Raw genomic sequence first — 27,891 nt, forward strand, 5'->3', positions numbered from 1 at the left:
TGGTGGTGCGAGCCCAACCGGGAGCGTTGTTTTGAAGTCTTAGAAGTATCGTAAAAAGGAAATGTTTTTCCACAATACTTGACGATCGTTCTTTGCCTAAGCTTCCGTGGCGCAATGGTTAGAGCGTTCGGCTGTTAACCGAAAGGTTGGTGGTTCGAGCCCACCCGGGAGCGTGTTTTTGAAGTCTTAGAAGTAACGTAAAAAGGAAATATTTTTCCACAATACTTGACGATCATTCTACGCCTAAGCTTCCGTGTTGCAATTGTTAGCGCGTGCGGCTGTTAACCGAAAGGTTGTTTGTTCTAGCCCACCCAGGAGCTTTGTTTTGAAGTCTTAGAAGTAACGTAAAAAGGAAATATTTTTCCACAATACTTGACGATCATTATACGCCTAAGCTTCCGTGGCGGAATGGGATAGCGCATTTCTTTGTTAAGCGGAAGGTTGGTGGTTCGAGCCCACCCGGGAGCGTTGTTTTGAAGTCTTAGAAGTATCGTAAAAAGGAAATGTTTTTCCACAATACTTGACGATCGTTCTTTGCCTAAGCTTCCGTGGCGCAATGGTTAGCGCGTTCGGCTGTTAACCGAAAGGTTGGTGGTTCGAGCCCACCCGGGAGCGTGTTTTTGAAGTCTTAGAAGTAACGTAAAAAGGAAATATTTTTCCACAATACTTGACGATCATTCTTTACCCTAGCTTCCGTGGCGCAATGGTTAGCCCGTTCGGTTGTTAACCGAAAGGTTGGTGGTTCGAGACCACCCGGGATCGTTGTTTTGAAGTCTTAGAAGTAAAGTAAAAAGGAAACATTTTTCCACAATACTTGACGATCGTTCTTTGCCTAAGCTTCCGTGGCGCAATGGTTAGCGCGTTCGGCTGTTAACCGAAAGGTTGGTGGTTCGAGCCCACCCGGGAGCGTGTTTTTGAAGTCTTAGAAGTAACGTAAAAAGGAAATATTTTTCCACAATACTTGACGATCATTCTTTACCCTAGCTTCCGTGGCGCAATGGTTAGCCCGTTCGGCTGTTAACCGAAAGGTTGTTAGTTCTAGCCCACCCAGGAGCTTTGTTTTGAAGTCTTAGAAGTAACGTAAAAAGGAAATGTTTTTCCACAATACTTGACGATCATTCTTTGTCTAAGCTTCCGTGGCGCAAGGGATAGCACATTGGGCTGGTAAGCGAAAGGTTGGTGGTGCGAGCCAACCCGGGAGCGTTGTTTTGAAGTCTTAGAAGTATCGTAAAAAGGAAATATTTTTTAACAATGCTTGACGATCATTCTCCGCCTAAGCTTCCGTGGCGCAATGGTTAGCGCGTTCGGCTGTTAACCGAAAGGTTGGTGGTTCGAGCCCACCCGGGAGCGTGTTTTTGAAGTCTTAGAAGTAACGTAAAAAGGAAATATATTTCCACAATACTTGACGATCATTATACGCCTAAGCTTCCGTGGCGGAATGGTTAGAGCGTTCGGCTGATAACCGAAAGGTTGGTGGTTCGAGAATACCTAGGAGCTTTGTTTTGAAGTCTTAGAAGTAACGTAAAAAGGAAATATTTTATCACAATGCTTGACGATCATTCTACGCCTAAACTTCCATGGCGAATTGGTTAGCGCGTTCGGCTGTTAACCGAAAGGTTGATGGTTCGAGCCCACCCGGGAGCGTTGCTTTGAAGTCTTAGAAGTAACGTAAAAAGGAAATATTTTTTCACAATGCTTGACGATCATTCTACGCCTAAGCTTCCGTGGCGCAAGGGATAGCACATTCGGCTGGTAAGCGAAAGGTTGGTGGTGCGAGCCCAACCGGGAGCGTTGTTTTGAAGTCTTAGAAGTATCGTAAAAAGGAAATGTTTTTCCACAATACTTGACGATCGTTCTTTGCCTAAGCTTCCGTGGCGCAATGGTTAGAGCGTTCGGCTGTTAACCGAAAGGTTGGTGGTTCGAGCCCACCCGGGAGCGTGTTTTTGAAGTCTTAGAAGTAACGTAAAAAGGAAATATTTTTCCACAATACTTGACGATCATTCTACGCCTAAGCTTCCGTGTTGCAATTGTTAGCGCGTGCGGCTGTTAACCGAAAGGTTGTTTGTTCTAGCCCACCCAGGAGCTTTGTTTTGAAGTCTTAGAAGTAACGTAAAAAGGAAATATTTTCCACAATACTTGACGATCATTCTTTGTCTAAGCTTCCGTGGCGCAAGGGATAGCACATTCGGCTGGTAAGCGAAAGGTTGGTGGTTCGAGACAACCCGGGAGCGTTGTTTTGAAGTCTTTGAAGTATCGTAAAAAGGAAATATTTTTTAACAATGCTTGACGATCATTCTCCGCCTAAGCTTCCGTGGCGCAATGGTTAGCGCGTTCGGCTGCTAACCGAAAGGTTGGTGGTTCGAGCCCACCCGGGAGCGTTGTTTTGAAGTCTTAGAAGTAACGTAAAAAGGAAATATTTTTCCACAATACTTGACGATCATTATACGCCTAAGCTTCCGTGGCGGAATGGTTAGCGCGTTCGGCTGATAACCGAAAGGTTGGTGGTTCGAGAATACCTAGGAGCTTTGTTTTGAAGTCTTAGAAGTAACGTAAAAAGGAAATATTTTTTCACAATGCTTGACGATCATTCTACGCCTAAGCTTCCGTGGCGAATTGGTTAGCGCGTTCGGCTGTTAACCGAAAGGTTGATGGTTCGAGCCCACCCGGGAGCGTTGCTTTGAAGTCTTAGAAGTAACGTAAAAAGGAAATATTTTTTCACAATGCTTGACGATCATTCTACGCCTAAGCTTCCGTGGCGCAAGGGATAGCACATTCGGCTGGTAAGCGAAAGGTTGGTGGTGCGAGCCCACCCGGGAGCGTTGTTTTGAAGTCTTAGAAGTATCGTAAAAAGGAAATGTTTTTCCACAATCCTTGACGATCGTTCTTTGCCTAAGCTTCCGTGGCGCAATGGTTAGCGCGTTCGGCTGTTAACCGAAAGGTTGGTGGTTCGAGCCCACCCGGGAGCGTGTTTTTGAAGTCTTAGAAGTAACGTAAAAAGGAAATATATTTCCACAATACTTGACGATCATTATACGCCTAAGCTTCCGTGGCGGAATGGTTAGAGCGTTCGGCTGATAACCGAAAGGTTGGTGGTTCGAGAATACCTAGGAGCTTTGTTTTGAAGTCTTAGAAGTAACGTAAAAAGGAAATATTTTTTCACAATGCTTGACGATCATTCTACGCCTAAGCTTCCGTGGCGCAAGGGATAGCACATTCGGCTGGTAAGCGAAAGGTTGGTGGTGCGAGCCCAACCGGGAGCGTTGTTTTGAAGTCTTAGAAGTATCGTAAAAAGGAAATGTTTTTCCACAATACTTGACGATCGTTCTTTGCCTAAGCTTCCGTGGCGCAATGGTTAGAGCGTTCGGCTGTTAACCGAAAGGTTGGTGGTTCGAGCCCACCCGGGAGCGTGTTTTTGAAGTCTTAGAAGTAACGTAAAAAGGAAATATTTTTCCACAATACTTGACGATCATTCTACGCCTAAGCTTCCGTGTTGCAATTGTTAGCGCGTGCGGCTGTTAACCGAAAGGTTGTTTGTTCTAGCCCACCCAGGAGCTTTGTTTTGAAGTCTTAGAAGTAACGTAAAAAGGAAATATTTTCCACAATACTTGACGATCATTCTTTGTCTAAGCTTCCGTGGCGCAAGGGATAGCACATTCGGCTGGTAAGCGAAAGGTTGGTGGTTCGAGACAACCCGGGAGCGTTGTTTTGAAGTCTTTGAAGTATCGTAAAAAGGAAATATTTTTTAACAATGCTTGACGATCATTCTCCGCCTAAGCTTCCGTGGCGCAATGGTTAGCGCGTTCGGCTGCTAACCGAAAGGTTGGTGGTTCGAGCCCACCCGGGAGCGTTGTTTTGAAGTCTTAGAAGTAACGTAAAAAGGAAATATTTTTCCACAATACTTGACGATCATTATACGCCTAAGCTTCCGTGGCGGAATGTTTAGCGCGTTCGGCTGATAACCGAAAGGTTGGTGGTTCGAGAATACCTAGGAGCTTTGTTTTGAAGTCTTAGAAGTAACGTAAAAAGGAAATACTTTTTCACAATGCTTGACGCTCATTCTACGCCTAAGCTTCCGTGGCGAATTGGTTAGCGCGTTCGGCTGTTAACCGAAAGGTTGATGGTTCGAGCCCACCCGGGAGCGTTGCTTTGAAGTCTTAGAAGTAACGTAAAAAGGAAATATTTTTTCACAATGCTTGACGATCATTCTACGCCTAAGCTTCCGTGGCGCAAGGGATAGCACATTCGGCTGGTAAGCGAAAGGTTGGTGGTGCGAGCCCACCCGGGAGCGTTGTTTTGAAGTCTTAGAAGTATCGTAAAAAGGAAATGTTTTTCCACAATCCTTGACGATCGTTCTTTGCCTAAGCTTCCGTGGCGCAATGGTTAGCGCGTTCGGCTGTTAACCGAAAGGTTGGTGGTTCGAGCCCACCCGGGAGCGTGTTTTTGAAGTCTTAGAAGTAACGTAAAAAGGAAATATTTTTCCACAATACTTGACGATCATTCTTTACCCTAGCTTCCGTGGCGCAATGGTTAGCGCGTTCGGTTGTTAACCGAAAGGTTGGTGGTTCGAGACCACCCGGGATCGTTGTTTTAAAGTCTTAGAAGTAAAGTAAAAAGGAAACATTTTTCCACAATACTTGACGATAGTTCTTTGCCTAAGCTTCCGTGGCGCAATGGTTAGCGCGTTCGGCTGTTAACCGAAAGGTTGGTGGTTCGAGCCCACCCGGGAGCGTGTTTTTGAAGTCTTAGAAGTAACGTAAAAAGGAAATATTTTTCCACAATACTTGACGATCATTCTACGCCTAAGCTTCCGTGGCGCAATTGTTAGCGCGTTCGGCTGTTAACCGAAAGGTTGTTAGTTCTAGCCCACCCAGGAGCTTTGTTTTGAAGTCTTAGAAGTAACGTAAAAAGGAAATGTTTTTCCACAATACTTGACGATCATTCTTTGTCTAAGCTTCCGTGGCGCAAGGGATAGCACATTGGGCTGGTAAGCGAAAGGTTGGTGGTGCGAGCCCAGCCGGGAGCGTTTTTTTGAAGTCTTAGAAGTATCGTAAAAAGGAAATATTTTTCCACAATACTTGACGATCATTATACGCCTAAGCTTCCGTGGCGGAATGGTTAGCGCGTTCGGCTGATAACCGAAAGGTTGGTGGTTCGAGAATACCTAGGAGCTTTGTTTTGAAGTCTTAGAAGTAACGTAAAAAGGAAATATTTTTTCACAATGCTTGACGATCATTCTACGCCTAAGCTTCCGTGGCGAATTGGTTAGCGCGTTCGGCTGTTAACCGAAAGGTTGATGGTTCGAGCCCACCCGGGAGCGTTGCTTTGAAGTCTTAGAAGTAACGTAAAAAGGAAATATTTTTTCACAATGCTTGACGATCATTCTACGCCTAAGCTTCCGTGGCGCAAGGGATAGCACATTCGGCTGGTAAGCGAAAGGTTGGTGGTGCGAGCCCACCCGGGAGCGTTGTTTTGAAGTCTTAGAAGTATCGTAAAAAGGAAATGTTTTTTCACAATGCTTGACGATCATTCTACGCCTAAGCTTCCGTGGCGCAAGGGATAGCACATTCGGCTGGTAAGCGAAAGGTTGGTGGTGCGAGCCCACCCGGGAGCGTTGTTTTGAAGTCTTAGAAGTATCGTAAAAAGGAAATGTTTTTCCACAATCCTTGACGATCGTTCTTTGCCTAAGCTTCCGTGGCGCAATGGTTAGCGCGTTCGGCTGTTAACCGAAAGGTTGGTGGTTCGAGCCCACCCGGGAGCGTGTTTTTGAAGTCTTAGAAGTAACGTAAAAAGGAAATATTTTTCCACAATACTTGACGATCATTCTTTACCCTAGCTTCCGTGGCGCAATGGTTAGCGCGTTCGGTTGTTAACCGAAAGGTTGGTGGTTCGAGACCACCCGGGATCGTTGTTTTAAAGTCTTAGAAGTAAAGTAAAAAGGAAACATTTTTCCACAATACTTGACGATAGTTCTTTGCCTAAGCTTCCGTGGCGCAATGGTTAGCGCGTTCGGCTGTTAACCGAAAGGTTGGTGGTTCGAGCCCACCCGGGAGCGTGTTTTTGAAGTCTTAGAAGTAACGTAAAAAGGAAATATTTTTCCACAATACTTGACGATCATTCTACGCCTAAGCTTCCGTGGCGCAATTGTTAGCGCGTTCGGCTGTTAACCGAAAGGTTGTTAGTTCTAGCCCACCCAGGAGCTTTGTTTTGAAGTCTTAGAAGTAACGTAAAAAGGAAATGTTTTTCCACAATACTTGACGATCATTCTTTGTCTAAGCTTCCGTGGCGCAAGGGATAGCACATTGGGCTGGTAAGCGAAAGGTTGGTGGTGCGAGCCCAGCCGGGAGCGTTTTTTTGAAGTCTTAGAAGTATCGTAAAAAGGAAATATTTTTCCACAATACTTGACGATCATTATACGCCTAAGCTTCCGTGGCGGAATGGTTAGCGCGTTCGGCTGATAACCGAAAGGTTGGTGGTTCGAGAATACCTAGGAGCTTTGTTTTGAAGTCTTAGAAGTAACGTAAAAAGGAAATATTTTTTCACAATGCTTGACGATCATTCTACGCCTAAGCTTCCGTGGCGAATTGGTTAGCGCGTTCGGCTGTTAACCGAAAGGTTGATGGTTCGAGCCCACCCGGGAGCGTTGCTTTGAAGTCTTAGAAGTAACGTAAAAAGGAAATATTTTTTCACAATGCTTGACGATCATTCTACGCCTAAGCTTCCGTGGCGCAAGGGATAGCACATTCGGCTGGTAAGCGAAAGGTTGGTGGTGCGAGCCCACCCGGGAGCGTTGTTTTGAAGTCTTAGAAGTATCGTAAAAAGGAAATGTTTTTTCACAATGCTTGACGATCATTCTACGCCTAAGCTTCCGTGGCGCAAGGGATAGCACATTCGGCTGGTAAGCGAAAGGTTGGTGGTGCGAGCCCACCCGGGAGCGTTGTTTTGAAGTCTTAGAAGTATCGTAAAAAGGAAATGTTTTTCCACAATCCTTGACGATCGTTCTTTGCCTAAGCTTCCGTGGCGCAATGGTTAGCGCGTTCGGCTGTTAACCGAAAGGTTGGTGGTTCGAGCCCACCCGGGAGCGTGTTTTTGAAGTCTTAGAAGTAACGTAAAAAGGAAATATATTTCCACAATACTTGACGATCATTATACGCCTAAGCTTCCGTGGCGGAATGGTTAGAGCGTTCGGCTGATAACCGAAAGGTTGGTGGTTCGAGAATACCTAGGAGCTTTGTTTTGAAGTCTTAGAAGTAACGTAAAAAGGAAATATTTTTTCACAATGCTTGACGATCATTCTACGCCTAAGCTTCCGTGGCGCAAGGGATAGCACATTCGGCTGGTAAGCGAAAGGTTGGTGGTGCGAGCCCAACCGGGAGCGTTGTTTTGAAGTCTTAGAAGTATCGTAAAAAGGAAATGTTTTTCCACAATACTTGACGATCGTTCTTTGCCTAAGCTTCCGTGGCGCAATGGTTAGAGCGTTCGGCTGTTAACCGAAAGGTTGGTGGTTCGAGCCCACCCGGGAGCGTGTTTTTGAAGTCTTAGAAGTAACGTAAAAAGGAAATATTTTTCCACAATACTTGACGATCATTCTACGCCTAAGCTTCCGTGTTGCAATTGTTAGCGCGTGCGGCTGTTAACCGAAAGGTTGTTTGTTCTAGCCCACCCAGGAGCTTTGTTTTGAAGTCTTAGAAGTAACGTAAAAAGGAAATATTTTCCACAATACTTGACGATCATTCTTTGTCTAAGCTTCCGTGGCGCAAGGGATAGCACATTCGGCTGGTAAGCGAAAGGTTGGTGGTTCGAGACAACCCGGGAGCGTTGTTTTGAAGTCTTTGAAGTATCGTAAAAAGGAAATATTTTTTAACAATGCTTGACGATCATTCTCCGCCTAAGCTTCCGTGGCGCAATGGTTAGCGCGTTCGGCTGCTAACCGAAAGGTTGGTGGTTCGAGCCCACCCGGGAGCGTTGTTTTGAAGTCTTAGAAGTAACGTAAAAAGGAAATATTTTTCCACAATACTTGACGATCATTATACGCCTAAGCTTCCGTGGCGGAATGTTTAGCGCGTTCGGCTGATAACCGAAAGGTTGGTGGTTCGAGAATACCTAGGAGCTTTGTTTTGAAGTCTTAGAAGTAACGTAAAAAGGAAATATTTTTTCACAATGCTTGACGCTCATTCTACGCCTAAGCTTCCGTGGCGAATTGGTTAGCGCGTTCGGCTGTTAACCGAAAGGTTGATGGTTCGAGCCCACCCGGGAGCGTTGCTTTGAAGTCTTAGAAGTAACGTAAAAAGGAAATATTTTTTCACAATGCTTGACGATCATTCTACGCCTAAGCTTCCGTGGCGCAAGGGATAGCACATTCGGCTGGTAAGCGAAAGGTTGGTGGTGCGAGCCCACCCGGGAGCGTTGTTTTGAAGTCTTAGAAGTATCGTAAAAAGGAAATGTTTTTCCACAATCCTTGACGATCGTTCTTTGCCTAAGCTTCCGTGGCGCAATGGTTAGCGCGTTCGGCTGTTAACCGAAAGGTTGGTGGTTCGAGCCCACCCGGGAGCGTGTTTTTGAAGTCTTAGAAGTAACGTAAAAAGGAAATATTTTTCCACAATACTTGACGATCATTCTTTACCCTAGCTTCCGTGGCGCAATGGTTAGCGCGTTCGGTTGTTAACCGAAAGGTTGGTGGTTCGAGACCACCCGGGATCGCTGTTTTAAAGTCTTAGAAGTAAAGTAAAAAGGAAACATTTTTCCACAATACTTGACGATAGTTCTTTGCCTAAGCTTCCGTGGCGCAATGGTTAGCGCGTTCGGCTGTTAACCGAAAGGTTGGTGGTTCGAGCCCACCCGGGAGCGTGTTTTTGAAGTCTTAGAAGTAACGTAAAAAGGAAATATTTTTCCACAATACTTGACGATCATTCTACGCCTAAGCTTCCGTGGCGCAATTGTTAGCGCGTTCGGCTGTTAACCGAAAGGTTGTTAGTTCTAGCCCACCCAGAAGCTTTGTTTTGAAGTCTTAGAAGTAACGTAAAAAGGAAATGTTTTTCCACAATACTTGACGATCATTCTTTGTCTAAGCTTCCGTGGCGCAAGGGATAGCACATTGGGCTGGTAAGCGAAAGGTTGGTGGTGCGAGCCCAGCCGGGAGCGTTTTTTTGAAGTCTTAGAAGTATCGTAAAAAGGAAATATTTTTCCACAATACTTGACGATCATTATACGCCTAAGCTTCCGTGGCGGAATGGTTAGCGCGTTCGGCTGATAACCGAAAGGTTGGTGGTTCGAGAATACCTAGGAGCTTTGTTTTGAAGTCTTAGAAGTAACGTAAAAAGGAAATATTTTTTCACAATGCTTGACGATCATTCTACGCCTAAGCTTCCGTGGCGAATTGGTTAGCGCGTTCGGCTGTTAACCGAAAGGTTGATGGTTCGAGCCCACCCGGGAGCGTTGCTTTGAAGTCTTAGAAGTAACGTAAAAAGGAAATATTTTTTCACAATGCTTGACGATCATTCTACGCCTAAGCTTCCGTGGCGCAAGGGATAGCACATTCGGCTGGTAAGCGAAAGGTTGGTGGTGCGAGCCCACCCGGGAGCGTTGTTTTGAAGTCTTAGAAGTATCGTAAAAAGGAAATGTTTTTCCACAATCCTTGACGATCGTTCTTTGCCTAAGCTTCCGTGGCGCAATGGTTAGCGCGTTCGGCTGTTAACCGAAAGGTTGGTGGTTCGAGCCCACCCGGGAGCGTGTTTTTGAAGTCTTAGAAGTAACGTAAAAAGGAAATATTTTTCCACAATACTTGACGATCATTCTTTGCCTAAGCTTCCGTGGCGCAATGGTTAGCGCGTTCGGTTGTTAACCGAAAGGTTGGTGGTTCGAGACCACCCGGGATCGTTGTTTTAAAGTCTTAGAAGTAAAGTAAAAAGGAAACATTTTTCCACAATACTTGACGATAGTTCTTTGCCTAAGCTTCCGTGGCGCAATGGTTAGCGCGTTCGGCTGTTAACCGAAAGGTTGGTGGTTCGAGCCCACCCGGGAGCGTGTTTTTGAAGTCTTAGAAGTAACGTAAAAAGGAAATATTTTTCCACAATACTTGACGATCATTCTACGCCTAAGCTTCCGTGGCGCAATTGTTAGCGCGTTCGGCTGTTAACCGAAAGGTTGTTAGTTCTAGCCCACCCAGGAGCTTTGTTTTGAAGTCTTAGAAGTAACGTAAAAAGGAAATGTTTTTCCACAATACTTGACGATCATTCTTTGTCTAAGCTTCCGTGGCGCAAGGGATAGCACATTGGGCTGGTAAGCGAAAGGTTGGTGGTGCGAGCCCACCCGGGAGCGTTTTTTTGAAGTCTTAGAAGTATCGTAAAAAGGAAATGTTTTTCCACAATACTTGACGATCGTTCCTTGCCTAAGCTTCCGTGGCGCAATGGTTAGCGCGTTCGGCTGATAACCGAAAGGTTGGTGGTTCGAGAATACCTAGGAGCTTTGTTTTGAAGTCTTAGAAGTAACGTAAAAAGGAAATATTTTTTCACAATGCTTGACGATCATTCTACGCCTAAGCTTCCGTGGCGAATTTGTTAGCGCGTTCGGCTGTTAACCGAAAGGTTGATGGTTCGAGCCCACTCGGGAGCGTTGCTTTGAAGTCTTAGAAGTAACGTAAAAAGGAAATATTTTTTCACAATGCTTGACGATCATTCTACGCCTAAGCTTCCGTGGCGCAAGGGATAGCACATTCGGCTGGTAAGCGAAAGGTTGGTGGTGCGAGCCCACCCGGGAGCTTTGTTTTGAAGTCTTAGAAGTATCGTAAAAAGGAAATGTTTTTCCACAATCCTTGACGATCGTTCTTTGCCCAAGCTTCCGTGGCGCAATGGTTAGCGCGTTCGGCTGTTAACCGAAAGGTTGGTGGTTCGAGCCCACCCGGGAGCGTGTTTTTGAAGTCTTAGAAGTAACGTAAAAAGGAAATATTTTTCCACAATACTTGACGATCACTATACGCCTAAGCTTCCGTGGCGGAATGGGATAGCGCATTTCTTTGTTAAGCGAAAGGTTGGGGGTTCGAGCCCACCCGCGAGCGTTGTTTTGAAGTCTTAGAAGTATCGTAAAAAGGAAATGTTTTTCCACAATACTTGACGATCGTTCTTTGCCTAAGCTTCCGTGGCGCAATGGTTAGCGCGTTCGGCTGTTAACCGAAAGGTTGGTGGTTCGAGCCCACCCGGGAGCGTGTTTTTGAAGTCTTAGAAGTAACGTAAAAAGGAAATATTTTTCCACAATACTTGACGATCATTCTTTACCCTAGCTTCCGTGGCGCAATGGTTAGCGCGTTCGGTTGTTAACCGAAAGGTTGGTGGTTCGAGACCACCCGGGATCGTTGTTGTGAAGTCTTAGAAGTAAAGTAAAAAGGAAACATATTTCCACAATACTTGACGATCGTTCTTTGCCTAAGCTTCCGTGGCGCAATGGTTAGCGCGTTCGGCTGTTAACCGAAAGGTTGGTGGTTCGAGCCCACCCGGGAGCGTGTTTTTGAAGTCTTCGAAGTAACGTAAAAAGGAAATATTTTTCCACAATACTTGACGATCATTCTAAGCCTAAGCTTCCGTGGCGCAATTGTTAACGCGTTCGGCTGTTAACCGAAAGGTTGTTAGTTCTAGCCCACCCAGGAGCTTTGTTTTGAAGTCTTAGAAGTAACGTAAAAAGGAAATGTTTTTCCACAATACTTGACGATCGTTCTTTGCCTAAGCTTCCGTGGCGCAATGGTTAGCGCGTTCGGTTGTTAACCGAAAGGTTGGTGGTTCGAGAATACCTAGGAGCTTTGTTTTGAAGTCTTAGAAGTAACGTAAAAAGGAAATATTTTTCCACAATACTTGACGATCATTCTTTACCCTAGCTTCCGTGGCGCAATGGTTAGCGCGTTCGGCTGTTAACCGAAAGGTTGGTGGTTCGAGCCCACCCGGGAGCGTGTTTTTGAAGTCTTAGAAGTAACGTAAAAAGGTAATATTTTTCCACAATACTTGACGATCATTGTACGCCTAAGCTTCCGTGGCGCAATTGTTAGCGCGTTCGGCTGTTAACCGAAAGGTTGTTAGTTCTAGCCAACCCAGGAGCTTTGTTTTGAAGTCTTAGAAGTAACGTAAAAAGGAAATGTTTTTCCACAATACTTGACGATCATTCTTTGTCTAAGCTTCCGTGGCGCAAGGGATAGCACATTGGGCTGGTAAGCGAAAGGTTGGTGGTGCGTGCCCACCCGGGAGCGTTGTTTTGAAGTCTTAGAAGTATCGTAAAAAGGAAATGTTTTTCCACAATACTTGACGATCGTTCTTTGCCTAAGCTTCCGTGGCGCAATGGTTAGCGCGTTCGGCTGATAACCGAAAGGTTGGTGGTTCGAGAATACCTAGGAGCTTTGTTTTGAAGTCTTAGAAGTAACGTAAAAAGGAAATATTTTTTCACAATGCTTGACGATCATTCTACGCCTAAGCTTCCGTGGCGAATTGGTTAGCGCGTTCGGCTGTTAACCGAAAGGTTGGTGGTTCGAGCCCACCCGGGAGCGTGTTTTTGAAGTCTTAGAAGTAACGTAAAAAGGAAATATTTTTCCACAATACTTGACGATCATTCTACGCCTAAGCTTCCGTGGCGCAAGGGATAGCACATTCGGCTGGTAAGCGAAAGGTTGGTGGTGCGAGCCCACCCGGGAGCGTTGTTTTGAAGTCTTAGAAGTATCGTAAAAAGGAAATGTTTTTCCACGATCCTTGACGATCGTTCTTTGCCTAAGCTTCCGTGGCGCAATGGTTAGCGCGTTCGGCTGTTAACCGAAAGGTTGGTGGTTCGAGCCCACCCGGGAGCGTGTTTTTGAAGTCTTAGAAGTAACGTAAAAAGGAAATATTTTTCCACAATACTTGACGATCATTATACGCCTAAGCTTCCGTGGCGGAATGGGATAGCGCATTTCTTTGTTAAGCGAAAGGTTGGTGGTTCGAGCCCACCCGGGAGCGTTGTTTTGAAGTCTTAGAAGTATCGTTAAAAGGAAATGTTTTTCCACAATACTTGACGATCGTTCTTTGCCTAAGCTTCCGTGGCGCAATGGTTAGCGCGTTCGGCTGTTAACCGAAAGGTTGGTGGTTCGAGCCCACCCGGGAGCGTGTTTTTGAAGTCTTAGAAGTAACGTAAAAAGGAAATATTTTTCCACAATACTTGACGATCGTTCTTTGCCTAAGCTTCCGTGGCGCAATGGTTAGCGCGTTCGGTTGTTAACCGAAAGGTTGGTGGTTCGAGACCACCCGGGATCGTTGTTTTGAAGTCTTAGAAGTAAAGTAAAATGGAAACATTTTTCCACAATACTTAACGATCGTTCTTTGCCTAAGCTTCCGTGGCGCAATGGTTAGCGCGTTCGGTTGTTAACCGAAAGGTTGGTGGTTCGAGACCACCCGGGATCGTTGTTTTGAAGTCTTAGAAGTAAAGTAAAAAGGAAATATTTTTCCACAATACTTGACGATCATTCTACGCCTAAGCTTCCGTGGCGCAATTGTTAGCGCGTTCGGCTGTTAACCGAAAGGTTGTTAGTTCTAGCCCACCCAGGAGCTTTGTTTTGAAGTCTTAGAAGTAACGTAAAAAGGAAATGTTTTTCACAATACTTGACGATCATTCTTTGTCTAAGCTTCCGTGGCGCAAGGGATAGCACATTGGGCTGGTAAGCGAAAGGTTGGTGGTGCGAGCCCACCCGGGAGCGTTGTTTTGAAGTCTTAGAAGTATCGTAAAAAGGAAATGTTTTTCCACAATACTTGACGATCGTGCTTTGCCTAAGCTTCCGTGGCGCAATGGTTAGCGCGTTCGGCTGATAACCGAAAGGTTGGTGGTTCGAGAATACCTAGGAGCTTTGTTTTGAAGTCTTAGAAGTATCGTAAAAAGGAAATGTTTTTCCACAATACTTGACGATCGTTCTTTCCCTAGGCTTCCGTGGCGCAATGGTTAGCGCGTTCGGCTGTTAACCGAAAGGTTGGTGGTTCGAGCCCACCCGGGAGCGTGTTTTTGAAGTCTTAGAAGTAACGTAAAAAGGAAATATTTTTCCACAATACTTGACGATCATTCTTTACCCTAGCTTCCGTGGCGCAATGGTTAGCGCGTTCGGTTTTTAACCGAAAGGTTGGTGGTTCGAGACCACCCGGGATCGTTGTTTTGAAGTCTTAGAAGTAAAGTAAAAAGGAAACATTTTTCCACAATACTTGACGATCGTTCTTTGCCTAAGCTTCCGTGGCGCAATGGTTAGCGCGTTCGGCTGTTAACCGAAAGGTTGGTGGTTCGAGCCCACCCGGGAGCGTGTTTTTGAAGTCTTAGAAGTATCGTAAAAAGGAAATGTTTTTCCACAATACTTGACGATCGTTCTTTGCCTAAGCTTCCGTGGCGCAATGGTTAGCGCGTTCGGCTGTTAACCGAAAGGTTGGTGGTTCGAGCCCACCCGGGAGCGTGTTTTTGAAGTCTTAGAAGTAACGTAAAAAGGAAATATTTTTCCACAATACTTGACGATCATTCTTTACCCTAGCTTCCGTGGCGCAATGGTTAGCGCGTTCGGTTTTTAACCGAAAGGTTGGTGGTTCGAGACCACCCGGGATCGTTGTTCTGAAGTCTTAGAAGTAAAGTAAAAAGGAAACATTTTTCCACAATACTTGACGATCGTTCTTTGCCTAAGCTTCCGTGGCGCAATGGTTAGCGCGTTCGGCTGTTAACCGAAAGGTTGGTGGTTCGAGCTCACCCGGGAGCGTGTTTTTGAAGTCTTAGAAGTAACGTAAAAAGGTAATATTTTTCCACAATACTTGACGATCATTCTACGCCTAAGCTTCCGTGGCGCAATTGTTAGCGCGTTCGGCTGTTAACCGAAAGGTTGTTAGTTCTAGCCCACCCAGGAGCTTTGTTTTGAAGTCTTAGAAGTAACGTAAAAAGGAAATGTTTTTCCACAATACTTGACGATCATTCTTTGTCTAAGCTTCCGTGGCGCAAGGGATAGCACATTGGGCTGGTAAGCGAAAGGTTGGTGGTGCGAGCCCACCCGGGAGAGTTGTTTTGAAGTCTTAGAAGTATCGTAAAAAGGAAATGTTTTTCCACAATACTTGACGATCGTTCTTTGCCTAAGCTTCCGTGGCGCAATGGTTAGCGCGTTCGGCTGATAACCGAAAGGTTGGTGGTTCGAGAATGCCTAGGAGCTTTGTTTTGAAGTCTTAGAAGTAACGTAAAAAGGAAATATTTTTTCACAATGCTTGACGATCATTCTACGCCTAAGCTTCCGTGGCGAATTGGTTAGCGCGTTCGGCTGTTAACCGAAAGGTTGATGGTTCGAGCCCACCCGGGAGCGTGTTTTTGAAGTCTTAGAAGTAACGTAAAAAGGAAATATTTTTCCACAATACTTGACGATCATTATACGCCTAAGCTTCCGTGGCGGAATGGGATAGCGCATTTCTTTGTTAAGCGAAAGGTTGGTGGTTCGAGCCCACCCGGGAGCGTTGTTTTGAAGTCTTAGAAGTATCGTAAAAAGGAAATGTTTTTCCACAATACTTGACGATCGTTCTTTGCCTAAGCTTCCGTGGCGCAATGGTTAGCGCGTTCGGCTGTTAACCGAAAGGTTGGTGGTTCGAGCCCACCCGGGAGCGTGTTTTTGAAGTCTTAGAAGTAACGTAAAAAGGAAATATTTTTCCACAATACTTGACGATCATTCTTTACCCTAGCTTCCGTGGCGCAAGGGATAGCACATTCGGCTGGTAAGCGAAAGGTTGGTGGTTCGAGCCCACCCGGGAGCGTTGTTTTGAAGTCTTAGAAGTAAAGTAAAAAGGAAACATTTTTCCACAATACGTGACGATCGTTCTTTGCCTAAGCTTCCGTGGCGCAATGGTTAGCGCGTTCGGCTGTTAACCGAAAGGTTGGTGGTTCGAGCCCACCCGGGAGCGTGTTTTTGAAGTCTTAGAAGTAACGTAAAAAGGAAATATTTTTGCACAATACTTGACGATCATTCTTTACCCTAGCTTCCGTGGCGCAATGGTTAGCGCGTTCGGTTGTTAACCGAAAGGTTGGTGGTTCGAGCCCACCCGGGAGCGTGTTTTTGAAGTCTTAGAAGTAACGTAAAAAGGAAATATTTTTCCACAATACTTGACGATCATTCTACGCCTAAGCTTCCGTGGCGCAATTGTTAGCGCGTTCGGCTGGTAACCGAAAGGTTGTTAGTTCTAGCCCACCCAGGAGCTTTGTTTTGAAGTCTTAGAAGTAACGTAAAAAGGAAATGTTTTTCCACAATACTTGACGATCATTCTTTGTCTAAGCTTCCGTGGCGCAAGGGATAGCACATTGGGCTGGTAAGCGAAAGGTTGGTGGTTCGAGCCCACCCGGGAGAGGTATTTTGAAGTCTTAGAAGTATCGTAAAAAGGAAATGTTTTTCCACAATACTTGACGATCGTTCTTTGCCTAAGCTTCCGTGGCGCAATGGTTAGCGCGTTCGGCTGATAACCGAAAGGTTGGTGGTTCGAGCCCACCCGGGAGCGTGTTTTTGAAGTCTTAGAAGTAACGTAAAAAGGAAATATTTTTCCACAATACTTGACGATCATTCTACGCCTAAGCTTCCGTGGCGCAATTGTTAGCGCGTTCGGCTGTTAACCGAAAGGTTGTTAGTTCTAGCCCACCCAGGAGCTTTGTTTTGAAGTCTTAGAAGTAACGTAAAAAGGAAATGTTTTTCCACAATACTTGACGATCATTCTTTGTCTAAGCTTCCGTGGCGCAAGGGATAGCACATTGGGCTGGTAAGCGAAAGGTTGGTGGTGCGAGCCCACCCGGGAGAGTTGTTTTGAAGTCTTAGAAGTATCGTAAAAAGGAAATGTTTTTCCACAATACTTGACGATCGTTCTTTGCCTAAGCTTCCGTGGCGCAATGGTTAGCGCGTTCGGCTGATAACCGAAAGGTTGGTGGTTCGAGAATGCCTAGGAGCTTTGTTTTGAAGTCTTAGAAGTAACGTAAAAAGGAAATATTTTTTCACAATGCTTGACGATCATTCTACGCCTAAGCTTCCGTGGCGAATTGGTTAGCGCGTTCGGCTGTTAACCGAAAGGTTGATGGTTCGAGCCCACCCGGGAGCGTGTTTTTGAAGTCTTAGAAGTAACGTAAAAAGGAAATATTTTTCCACAATACTTGACGATCATTATACGCCTAAGCTTCCGTGGCGGAATGGGATAGCGCATTTCTTTGTTAAGCGAAAGGTTGGTGGTTCGAGCCCACCCGGGAGCGTTGTTTTGAAGTCTTAGAAGTATCGTAAAAAGGAAATGTTTTTCCACAATACTTGACGATCGTTCTTTGCCTAAGCTTCCGTGGCGCAATGGTTAGCGCGTTCGGCTGTTAACCGAAAGGTTGGTGGTTCGAGCCCACCCGGGAGCGTGTTTTTGAAGTCTTAGAAGTAACGTAAAAAGGAAATATTTTTCCACAATACTTGACGATCATTCTTTACCCTAGCTTCCGTGGCGCAAGGGATAGCACATTCGGCTGGTAAGCGAAAGGTTGGTGGTTCGAGCCCACCCGGGAGCGTTGTTTTGAAGTCTTAGAAGTAAAGTAAAAAGGAAACATTTTTCCACAATACGTGACGATCGTTCTTTGCCTAAGCTTCCGTGGCGCAATGGTTAGCGCGTTCGGCTGTTAACCGAAAGGTTGGTGGTTCGAGCCCACCCGGGAGCGTGTTTTTGAAGTCTTAGAAGTAACGTAAAAAGGAAATATTTTTCCACAATACTTGACGATCATTCTACGCCTAAGCTTCCGTGGCGAATTGGTTAGCGCGTTCGGCTGTTAACCGAAAGGTTGATGGTTCGAGCCCACCCGGGAGCGTTGCTTTGAAGTCTTAGAAGTAACGTAAAAAGGAAATATTTTTCCACAATACTTGACGATCATTCTTTGCCTAAGCTTCCGTAGCGCAAGGGATAGCACATTCGGCTTGTAAGCGAAAGGTTGGTGGTGCGAGCCCGCCCGGGAGCGTTGTTTTGAAGTCTTAGAATTATCGTAAAAAGGAAATCTTTTTCCACAATACTTGACGATCTTCCTTTGCCTAAGCTTCCGTGGCGCAATGGTTAGCGCGTTCGGCTGTTAACCGAAAGGTTGGTGGTTCGAGCCCACCCGGGAGCGTGTTTTTGAAGTCTTAGAAGTAACGTAAAAAGGAAATATTTTTCCACAATACTTGACGATCATTCTACGCCTAAGCTTCCGTGGCGCAATTGTTAGCGCGTTCGGCTGTTAACCGAAAGGTTGTTAGTTCTAGCCCACCCAGGAGCTTTGTTTTGAATTCTTAGAAGTAACGTAAAAAGGAAATATTTTTCCACAATACTTGACGATCATTCTTTGTCTAAGCTTCCGTGGCGCAAGGGATAGCACATTCGGCTGGTAAGCGAAAGGTTGGTGGTGCGAGCCCACCCGGGAGCGTTGTTTTGAAGTCTTAGAAGTATCGTAAAATGGAAATGTTTTTCCACAATACTTGACGATCGTTCTTTGCCTAAGCTTCCGTACGCGCAATGGTTAGCGCGTTCGGCTGATAACCGAAAGGTTGGTGGTTCGAGACCACCTAGGAGCTTTGTTTTGAAGTCTTAGAAGTAACGTAAAAAGGAAATATTTTTTCACAATGCTTGACGATCATTCTTTGCCTTAGCTTCCGTGGCGCAATGGTTATCGCGTTCGGCTGTTAACCGAAAGGTTGATGGTTCGAGCCCACCCGGGATCGTTGTTTTGAAGTCTTAGAAGTAACGTAAAAAGGAAATATTTTTCCACAATACTTGACGATCATTCTTTGTCTAAGCTTCCGTGGCGCAAGGGATAGCACATTCGGCTGTTAAGCGAAAGGTTGGTGGTGCGAGCCCACCCGGGAGCGTTGTTTTGAAGTCTTAGAAGTATCGTAAAAAGGAAATGTTTTTCCAAAATACTTGTTGATCATTGGTTTCCTAAGCTTCCGTGCGCAATGGTTAGCGCGTTCGGCTGTTAACCGTAAGGTTGGTGGTTCGAGCCCACCCGGGAGCGTTGTTTTGAAGTCTTAGAAGTAACATAAAAAGGAAATATTTTTCCACAATACTTGACGATCGTTCTTTGCCTAAGCTTCCGTGGCGGAATGGGATAGCGCATTCCTTTGTTAAGCGAAAGGTTGGTGGTTCGAGCCCACCCGGGATCGTTGTTTTGAAGTCTTAGAAGTAAAGTAAAAAGGAAATATTTTTCCATAATACTTGACGATCGTTCTTTGCCTAAGCTTCCGTGGCGCAATGGTTAGCGCGTTCGGCTGTTAACCGAAAGGTTGGTGGTTCGAGCCCACCCGGGAGCGTTGTTTTGAAGTCTTAGAAGTAACGTAAAAAGGAAATATTTTTCCACAATACTTGACGATCATTCTACGCCTAAGCTTCCGTGGCGCAATTTTTAGCGCGTTCGGCTGTTAACCGAAAGGTTGATGGTTCGAGCCCACCCGGGAGCGTTGCTTTGAAGTCTTAGAAGTAACGTAAAAAAGGAAATATTTTTCCATAATACTTGACGATCGTTCTTTGCCTAAGCTTCCGTGGCGCAATGGTTAGCGCGTTCGGCTGTTAACCGTAAGGTTGGTGGTTCGAGCCCACCCGGGAGCGTTGTTTTGAAGTCTTAGAAGTAACATAAAAAGGAAATATTTTTCCACAATACTTGACGATTATTCTTTGCCAAAAAATCCGTAGCGCAATGGTTAGCGCGTTCGGCTGTTAACCGAAACGTTGGTGGTTCGAGTCCACCCAGGAGCTTTGTTTTGAAGTCTTAGTAGTAACGTTAAAAGGTAATATTTTTCCACAATACTTGACGATCATTCTTTTCCTAAGCTTCCGTGGCGCAATGGTTAGCGCGTTCGGCTGTTGTACGAAAGGTTGTTGGTTCAAGCCCACCCGGAACGTTGTTTTGAAGTCTTAGAAGTAACGTAAAAAGGAAATATTTTCCACAATACTTGACGATTTTTCTTTGCCTAAGCTTCCGTGGCGCAATGTTTACCGTTTTCGGCTGTTAACCGAAAGGTTCGTGGTGCGAGCCCACCCGGGAGCGTTGGTTCCGTGGCGCAAGGGATAGCACATTCGGCTGTTAAGCGAAAGGTTGGTGGTGCGAGCCCACCCGGGAGCGTTGTTTTGAAGTCTTACAAGTATCGTAAAAAGGAAATGTTTTTCCACAATACTTGACGATCGTTCTTTGCCTAAGCTTCCGTGGCGCAATGGTTAGCGCGTTCGGCTGTTAACCGAAAGGTTGGTGGTTCGAGCCCACCCGGGAGCGTGTTTTTGAAGTCTTAGAAGTAACGTAAAAAGGAAATATTTTTCCACAATACTTGACGATCATTCTTTACCCTAGCTTCCGTGGCGCAAGGGATAGCACATTCGGCTGGTAAGCGAAAGGTTGGTGGTTCGAGCCCACCCGGGAGCGTTGTTTTGAAGTCTTAGAAGTAAAGTAAAAAGGAAACATTTTTCCACAATACGTGACGATCGTTCTTTGCCTAAGCTTCCGTGGCGCAATGGTTAGCGCGTTCGGCTGTTAACCGAAAGGTTGGTGGTTCGAGCCCACCCGGGAGCGTGTTTTTGAAGTCTTAGAAGTAACGTAAAAAGGAAATATTTTTCCACAATACTTGACGATCATTCTACGCCTAAGCTTCCGTGGCGAATTGGTTAGCGCGTTCGGCTGTTAACCGAAAGGTTGATGGTTCGAGCCCACCCGGGAGCGTTGCTTTGAAGTCTTAGAAGTAACGTAAAAAGGAAATATTTTTCCACAATTCTTGACGATCATTCTTTGCCTAAGCTTCCGTAGCGCAAGGGATAGCACATTCGGCTTGTAAGCGAAAGGTTGGTGGTGCGAGCCCACCCGGGAGCGTTGTTTTGAAGTCTTAGAATTATCGTAAAAAGGAAATCTTTTTCCACAATACTTGACGATCTTTCATTGCCTAAGCTTCCGTGGCGCAATGGTTAGCGCGTTCGGCTGTTAACCGAAAGGTTGGTGGTTCGAGCCCACCCGGGAGCGTGTTTTTGAAGTCTTAGAAGTAACGTAAAAAGGAAATATTTTTCCACAATACTTGACGATCATTCTACGCCTAAGCTTCCGTGGCGCAATTGTTAGCGCGTTCGGCTGTTAACCGAAAGGTTGTTAGTTCTAGCCCACCCAGGAGCTTTGTTTTGAATTCTTAGAAGTAACGTAAAAAGGAAATATTTTTCCACAATACTTGACGATCATTCTTTGTCTAAGCTTCCGTGGCGCAAGGGATAGCACATTCGGCTGGTAAGCGAAAGGTTGGTGGTGCGAGCCCACCCGGGAGCGTTGTTTTGAAGTCTTAGAAGTATCGTAAAAAGGAAATGTTTTTCCACAATACTTGACGATCGTTCTTTGCCTAAGCTTCCGTACGCGCAATGGTTAGCGCGTTCGGCTGATAACCGAAAGGTTGGTGGTTCGAGACCACCTAGGAGCTTTGTTTTGAAGTCTTAGAAGTAACGTAAAAAGGAAATATTTTTTCACAATGCTTGACGATCATTCTACGCCTAAGCTTCCGTGGTGAATTGGTTAGCGCGTTCGGCTGTTAACCGAAAGGTTGATGGTTCGAGCCCACCCGGGAGCGTTGCTTTGAAGTCTTAGAAGTAACGTAAAAAGGAAATATTTTTCCACAATACTTGACGATCATTCTTTGCCTTAGCTTCCGTGGCGCAATGGTTATCGCGTTCGGCTGTTAACCGAAAGGTTGGTGGTTCGAGCCCACCCGGGATCGTTGTTTTGAAGTCTTAGAAGTAACGTAAAAAGGAAATATTTTTCCACAATACTTGACGATCATTCTTTGTCTAAGCTTCCGTGGCGCAAGGGATAGCTCATTCGGCTGTTAAGCGAAAGGTTGGTGGTGCGAGCCCACCCGGGAGCGTTGTTTTGAAGTCTTAGAAGTATCGTAAAAAGGAAATGTTTTTCCACAATACTTGTTGATCATTGGTTTCCTAAGCTTCCGTGCGCAATGGTTAGCGCGTTCGGCTGTTAACCGTAAGGTTGGTGGTTCGAGCCCACCCGGGAGCGTTGTTTTGAAGTCTTAGAAGTAACATAAAAAGGAAATATTTTTCCACAATACTTGACGATCGTTCTTTGCCTAAGCTTCCGTGGCGGAATGGGATAGCGCATTCCTTTGTTAAGCGAAAGGTTGGTGGTTCGAGCCCACCCGGGATCGTTGTTTTGAAGTCTTAGAAGTAAAGTAAAAAGGAAATATTTTTCCATAATACTTGACGATCGTTCTTTGCCTAAGCTTCCGTGGCGCAATGGTTAGCGCGTTCGGCTGTTAACCGAAAGGTTGGTGGTTCGAGCCCACCCGGGAGCGTTGTTTTGAAGTCTTAGAAGTAACGTAAAAAGGAAATATTTTTCCACAATACTTGACGATCATTCTACGCCTAAGCTTCCGTGGCGCAATTTTTAGCGCGTTCGGCTGTTAACCGAAAGGTTGATGGTTCGAGCCCACCCGGGAGCGTTGCTTTGAAGTCTTAGAAGTAACGTAAAAAAGGAAATATTTTTCCATAATACTTGACGATCGTTCTTTGCCTAAGCTTCCGTGGCGCAATGGTTAGCGCGTTCGGCTGTTAACCGTAAGGTTGGTGGTTCGAGCCCACCCGGGAGCGTTGTTTTGAAGTCTTAGAAGTAACATAAAAAGGAAATATTTTTCCACAATACTTGACGATCGTTCTTTTCCTAAGCTTCCGTGCGCAATGGTTAGCGCGTTCGTTTGTTAGCCGAAAGGTTGGTGGTTCGAGCCCACCCGGGAGCGTTGTTTTGAAGTCTTAGAAGTAACGTAAAAAGGAAACATTTTTCCACAATTCTTGACGATCGCTCTTTGCCTAAGCTTCCGTGGCGCAATGGTTATCGCGTTCGGCTGTTAACCGAAAGGTTGGTGGTTCGAGCCCACCCGGGAGCGTTGTTTTGAAGTCTTAGAAGTAACGTAAAAAGGAAATATTTTTCCACAATACTTGACGATCATTCTTTGTCTAAGCTTCCGTGGCGCAAGGGATAGCACATTCGGCTGTTAAGCGAAAGGTTGGTGGTGCGAGCCCACCCGGGAGCGTTGTTTTGAAGTCTTAGAAGTATCGTAAAAAGGAAATGTTTTTCCACAATACTTGTTGATCATTGGTTTCCTAAGCTTCCGTGCGCAATGGTTAGCGCGTTCGGCTGTTAACCGTAAGGTTGGTGGTTCGAGCCCACCCGGGAGCGTTGTTTTGAAGTCTTAGAAGTAACGTAAAAAGGAAATATTTTTCCACAATACTTGACGATCGTTCTTTGCCTAAGCTTCCGTGGCGGAATGGGATAGCGCATTCCTTTGTTAAGCGAAAGGTTGGTGGTTCGAGCCCACCCGGGATCGTTGTTTTGAAGTCTTAGAAGTAAAGTAAAAAGGAAATATTTTTCCATAATACTTGACGATCGTTCTTTGCCTAAGCTTCCGTGGCGCAATGGTTAGCGCGTTCGGCTGTTAACCGAAAGGTTGGTGGTTCGAGCCCACCCGGGAGCGTTGTTTTGAAGTCTTAGAAGTAACGTAAAAAGGAAATATTTTTCCACAATACTTGACGATCATTCTACGCCTAAGCTTCCGTGGCGCAATTTTTAGCGCGTTCGGCTGTTAACCGAAAGGTTGATGGTTCGAGCCCACCCGGGAGCGTTGTTTTGAAGTCTTAGAAGTAACGTAAAAAGGAAATATTTTTCCACAATACTTGACGATCGTTCTTTGCCTAAGCTTCCGTGGCGGAATGGGATAGCGCATTCCTTTGTTAAGCGAAAGGTTGGTGGTTCGAGCCCACCCGGGATCGTTGCTTTGAAGTCTAAGAAGTAACGTTAAAAGGAAATATTTTTCCACAATACTTGACGATCATTCTTTTCCTAAGCTTCCGTGGCACAATGGTTAGCGCGTTCGGCTGATAAACGAAAGGTTGTTAGTTCGAGCCCACCCGGGAGCGATGTCTTGAAGTCTTAGAAGTAACGTTAAAAGGAAATATTTTTCCACAATACTTGACGATCATTCTACGCTTAAGCTTCCGTGGCGCAATGGTTAGCGCGTTCGGCTGTTAACCGAAACGTTGGTGGTTCGAGTCCACCCAGGAGCTTTGTTTTGAAGTCTTAGTAGTAACGTTAAAAGGTAATATTTTTCCACAATACTTGAGGATCACTCTTTTCCTAAGCTTCCGTGGCGCAATGGTTAGCGCGTTCGGCTGTTGTACGAAAGGTTGTTGGTTCAAGCCCACCCGGAACGTTGTTTTGAAGTCTTAGAAGTAACGTAAAAAGGAAATATTTTCCACAATACTTGACGATTTTTCTTTGCCTAAGCTTCCGTGGCGCAATTTTTACCGTTTTCGGCTGTTAAAGGCAAGCGCACACCTATCGTCATCGGACGGACCGCACGTATCGCACGCATCGGATTTTATTATTATTACCATTGTTTCAAATGAGAACGCGCAATGCCGACGAGGATTCCCGATAGGGGCATACAATCCGTATGGTCCGTACGGAGCTAAGACAAAAATCGCTTAACGAATGCTCAAATTATGTGTTGATGAAACATAAAATGGCGCTCTTTTAAGATTAGGAAAACTTTCTAGGTTTACCACATTACTCCAAGTTGAAAGGTGTTTCCGGTTAGTAATTTAACAACTATAGCCACTATGGTAAACCTAGTTTGAAATTTCGCGCATTTTGAAAATTCCCGAGTATTCCGACGCGCATGCTCAATTGCTCATACGCGCGTTCGGAATTTCGGAAATCCGAATGCTCCGAATTTAAGTGTGCGCAGTTGAAGAAAATTATCCGATGCGTGCGATCCGTGCGGTCCGTCCGATGACGTTAGGTGTGCGCTAGCCTTAACCGAAAGGTTCGTGGTGCGAGCCCACTCGGGAGCGTTGGTTCCGTGGCGCAATGGTTAGCGTGTTCGGTTGTTAACCGAAAGGTTGGTGGTGCGAGCCCACCCGGGAGCGTTGTTTTGAAGTCTTACAAGTAACGTTAAAAGGAAACATTTTTCCACAATACTTGACGATCATTCTTTGTCTAAGCTTCCGTGGCGCAAGGTTTGCACATTCGGCTGTTAACCGAAACGTTGGTGGTTCGAGTCCACCCAGGAGCTTTGTTTTGAAGTCTTAGTAGTAACGTAAAAAGGAAATATTTTACCACAATACTTGACAATTAATCTTTGCCAAAAAATCCATGGCGCAATGGTTAGCGCGTTCGGTTGTAAACCGGAAGGTTGGTGGTTCGAGCCCACCCGGGAGCGTTGTTTTAAAGTCTTAGAAGTAACGTAAAAAGGAAATATTTTTCCACAATACTTGACGATCATTCTTTGTCTAAGCTTCCGTGGCGCAATGGTTAGCGTGTTCGGTTGTTAACCGAAAGGTTGGTGGTTCGAGCCCACCCGGGAGCGTTGTTTTAAAGTCTTAGAAGTAACGTAAAAAGGAAATATTTTTCCACAATACTTGACGATCATTCTTTGTCTAAGCTTCCGTGGCGCAAGGTTTGCACATTCGGCTGTTAACCGAAACGTTGGTGGTTCGAGTCCACCCAGGAGCTTTGTTTTGAAGTCTTAGTAGTAACGTAAAAAGGAAATATTTTACCACAATACTTGACAATTAATCTTTGCCAAAAAATCCATGGCGCAATGGTTAGCGCGTTCGGTTGTAAACCGGAAGGTTGGTGGATCGAGCCCACCCAGGAGCGTTGTTCGTAGTCTTAGAAGTAACGTAAAAAGGAAATATTTTTCCACAATACTTGACGATCATTCTACGCCTAAGCTTCCGTGGCGCAATAGTTAGCACGTTCGGCTGTTAACCGAAAGGTTGGTGGTTCGAGCCCACCCGGGAGCGTTGTTTTGAAGTTATAGAAGTAACGTAAAAAAGGAAATATTTTACCACAATACTTGACGATTATTCTTTGCCTAAAAATCCGTGGCGCAATGGTTAGCGCGTTCGTTGTTAACCGAAATGTTGTTAGTTCGAGCCCACCCAGGAGCTTTGTTTTGAAGTCTAGAAGTAACGTTAAAAGGAAATATTTTTCCACAATACTTGACGATCATTCTTTTCCTAAGCTTCCGTGGCGCAATGGTTAGCGCGTTCGGCTGTTAAACGAAAGGTTGTTGGTTCACGCCCACCCGGAACGTTCTTTAGAAATCTTAGAAGTAACGTAAAAAGGAAATATTTTCCACAATACTTGACGATTTTTCTTTGCCTAAGCTTCCGTGGCGCAATGTTTACCGTGTTCGGCTGTCAGCCGTAAGGTTGGTGGTTCGAGCCCAACCGAGAGCTTTGTTTTGAAGTCTTAGTAGTAACGTAAAAAGGAAATATTTTACTACAATACTTGACAATTGATCTTTGCCAAAAAATCCGTGGCGCAATGGTTAGCGCGTTCGGCTGTAAACCAAAAGGTTGGTGGTTCGAGCCCACCCAGGAGCGTTGTTTTGTAGTCTTAGAAGTAACGTAAAAAGGAAATATTTTTCCACAATACTTGACGATCATTCTACGCCTAAGCTTCCGTGGCGCAATGGTTAGCGCGTTCGGCTGTTAACCGAAACGTTGGTGGTTCGAGTCCACCCAGGAGCTTTGTTTTGAAGTCTTAGTAGTAACGTAAAAAGGAAATATTTTACCACAATACTTGACAATTAATCTTTGCCAAAAAATCCGCGGCGCAATGGTTAGCGCGTTCGTTGTTAACCGAAATGTTGTTAGTTCGAGCCCACCCAGGAGCTTTGTTTTGAAGTCTAGAAGTAACGTTAAAAGGAAATATTTTTCCACAATACTTGACGATCATTCTTTTCCTAAGCTTTCGTGGCGCAATGGTTAGCGCGTTCGGCTGTAAACCGAAAGGTTGGTGGTTCGAGCCCACCCGGGAGCGTTGTTTTGAAGTCTTAGAAGTAACGTTAAAAGGAAATATTTTTCCACAATACTTGACGATCATTCTTTTCCTGAGCTTCCGTGGCGCAATGGTTAGCGCGTTCGGCTGTAAACCGAAAGGTTGGTGGTTCGAGCCCACCCGGGAGCGTTGTTTTGAAGTCTTAGAAGTAACGTAAAAAGGAAATATTTTCCACAATACTTGACGAGTTTTCTTTGCCTAAGCTTCCGTGGCGCAATGTTTACCGTGTTCGGCTGTCAGCCGTAAGGTTGGTGGTTCGAGCCCAACCGAGAGCTTTGTTTTGAAGTCTTAGAAGTAACGTAAAAAGGAAATATTTTTCCACAATACTTGACGGTCATTCTTGGTCTAAGCTTCCGTGGCGCAAGGGATAGCACATTTAGCTGTTAACCGAAAGGTTGCTGGTTCGAAACCACCCAGGAGCTCCGCTTTGAAGTCTTAGAAGTAACGTAAAAAGGAAATATTTTTCCACAATACTTGACGATTATTCTTTGCCTAAAAATCTGTAGCGCAATGGTTAGCGCGTTTGACTGTTAACCGAGACGTTGGTGGTTCGAGTCCACCCAGGAGCTTTGTTTTGAAGTCTTAGTAGTAACGTAAAAAGGAAATATTTTACCACAATACTTGACGATCATTCTACGCCTAAGCTTCCGTGGCGCAATGGTTAGCGCGTTCGGCTGTTAAGCAAAGGGTTGGTGGTGCGAGCCCACCCGGGAGCGTTGTTTTGAAGTCTTAGAAGTAACGTAAAAAGGAAACATTTTTCCACAATACTTGACGATCATTTTACGCCTAAGCTTCCGTGGCGCAATGGTTAGCGCGTTCGGCTGTTAACCGTAAGGTTGGTGGTTCGAGCCCACCCGGGAGCGTTGTTTTGTAGTCTTAGAAGTAACGTAAAAAGGAAATATTTTTCCACAATACTTGACGATCATTTTACGCCTAAGCTTCCGTGGCGCAATGGTTAGCGCGTTCGGCTGTCAGCCGTAAGGTTGGTGGTTCGAGCGCAACCGAGAGCTTTGTTTTGAAGTCTTAGTAGTAACGTAAAAA

General features: G+C 45.3%; 11 non-coding genes across 11 annotated transcripts; all 11 read left to right on the forward strand.

Moving 5' to 3' along the window:
- Positions 1 to 2,305: 2,305 nt before the first annotated feature.
- TRNAS-GCU (transfer RNA serine (anticodon GCU)) lies at positions 2,306 to 2,378 on the forward strand. The gene has a single exon. It is a non-coding gene; the product is annotated as a tRNA-Ser (tRNA).
- Positions 2,379 to 3,774: 1,396 nt separating this feature from the next.
- TRNAS-GCU (transfer RNA serine (anticodon GCU)) lies at positions 3,775 to 3,847 on the forward strand. Its single transcript has one exon. It is a non-coding gene; the product is annotated as a tRNA-Ser (tRNA).
- A 4,042-nt stretch (positions 3,848 to 7,889) lies between these two features.
- On the forward strand, positions 7,890 to 7,962 carry TRNAS-GCU (transfer RNA serine (anticodon GCU)). Its single transcript has one exon. It is a non-coding gene; the product is annotated as a tRNA-Ser (tRNA).
- Positions 7,963 to 15,682: 7,720 nt separating this feature from the next.
- Positions 15,683 to 15,755, forward strand: TRNAT-GGU (transfer RNA threonine (anticodon GGU)). Its single transcript has one exon. It is a non-coding gene; the product is annotated as a tRNA-Thr (tRNA).
- A 662-nt stretch (positions 15,756 to 16,417) lies between these two features.
- TRNAI-GAU (transfer RNA isoleucine (anticodon GAU)) lies at positions 16,418 to 16,490 on the forward strand. Its single transcript has one exon. It is a non-coding gene; the product is annotated as a tRNA-Ile (tRNA).
- A 957-nt stretch (positions 16,491 to 17,447) lies between these two features.
- On the forward strand, positions 17,448 to 17,520 carry TRNAT-GGU (transfer RNA threonine (anticodon GGU)). Its single transcript has one exon. It is a non-coding gene; the product is annotated as a tRNA-Thr (tRNA).
- A 956-nt stretch (positions 17,521 to 18,476) lies between these two features.
- On the forward strand, positions 18,477 to 18,550 carry TRNAI-GAU (transfer RNA isoleucine (anticodon GAU)). The gene has a single exon. It is a non-coding gene; the product is annotated as a tRNA-Ile (tRNA).
- A 1,765-nt stretch (positions 18,551 to 20,315) lies between these two features.
- Positions 20,316 to 20,388, forward strand: TRNAT-GGU (transfer RNA threonine (anticodon GGU)). Its single transcript has one exon. It is a non-coding gene; the product is annotated as a tRNA-Thr (tRNA).
- A 956-nt stretch (positions 20,389 to 21,344) lies between these two features.
- TRNAI-GAU (transfer RNA isoleucine (anticodon GAU)) lies at positions 21,345 to 21,418 on the forward strand. Its single transcript has one exon. It is a non-coding gene; the product is annotated as a tRNA-Ile (tRNA).
- Positions 21,419 to 26,759: 5,341 nt separating this feature from the next.
- TRNAY-GUA (transfer RNA tyrosine (anticodon GUA)) lies at positions 26,760 to 26,832 on the forward strand. The gene has a single exon. It is a non-coding gene; the product is annotated as a tRNA-Tyr (tRNA).
- Positions 26,833 to 26,906: 74 nt separating this feature from the next.
- TRNAY-GUA (transfer RNA tyrosine (anticodon GUA)) lies at positions 26,907 to 26,979 on the forward strand. Its single transcript has one exon. It is a non-coding gene; the product is annotated as a tRNA-Tyr (tRNA).
- The last annotated feature ends 912 nt before the right edge of the window (positions 26,980 to 27,891 follow it).

This window comes from Phalangium opilio, unplaced genomic scaffold (genome assembly GCF_054372755.1).
Source record: "Phalangium opilio isolate 3A_F unplaced genomic scaffold, DU_Popi_V2 ptg000094l_1, whole genome shotgun sequence".
Classification (NCBI taxonomy): Eukaryota; Metazoa; Arthropoda; class Arachnida; order Opiliones; family Phalangiidae; genus Phalangium; species Phalangium opilio.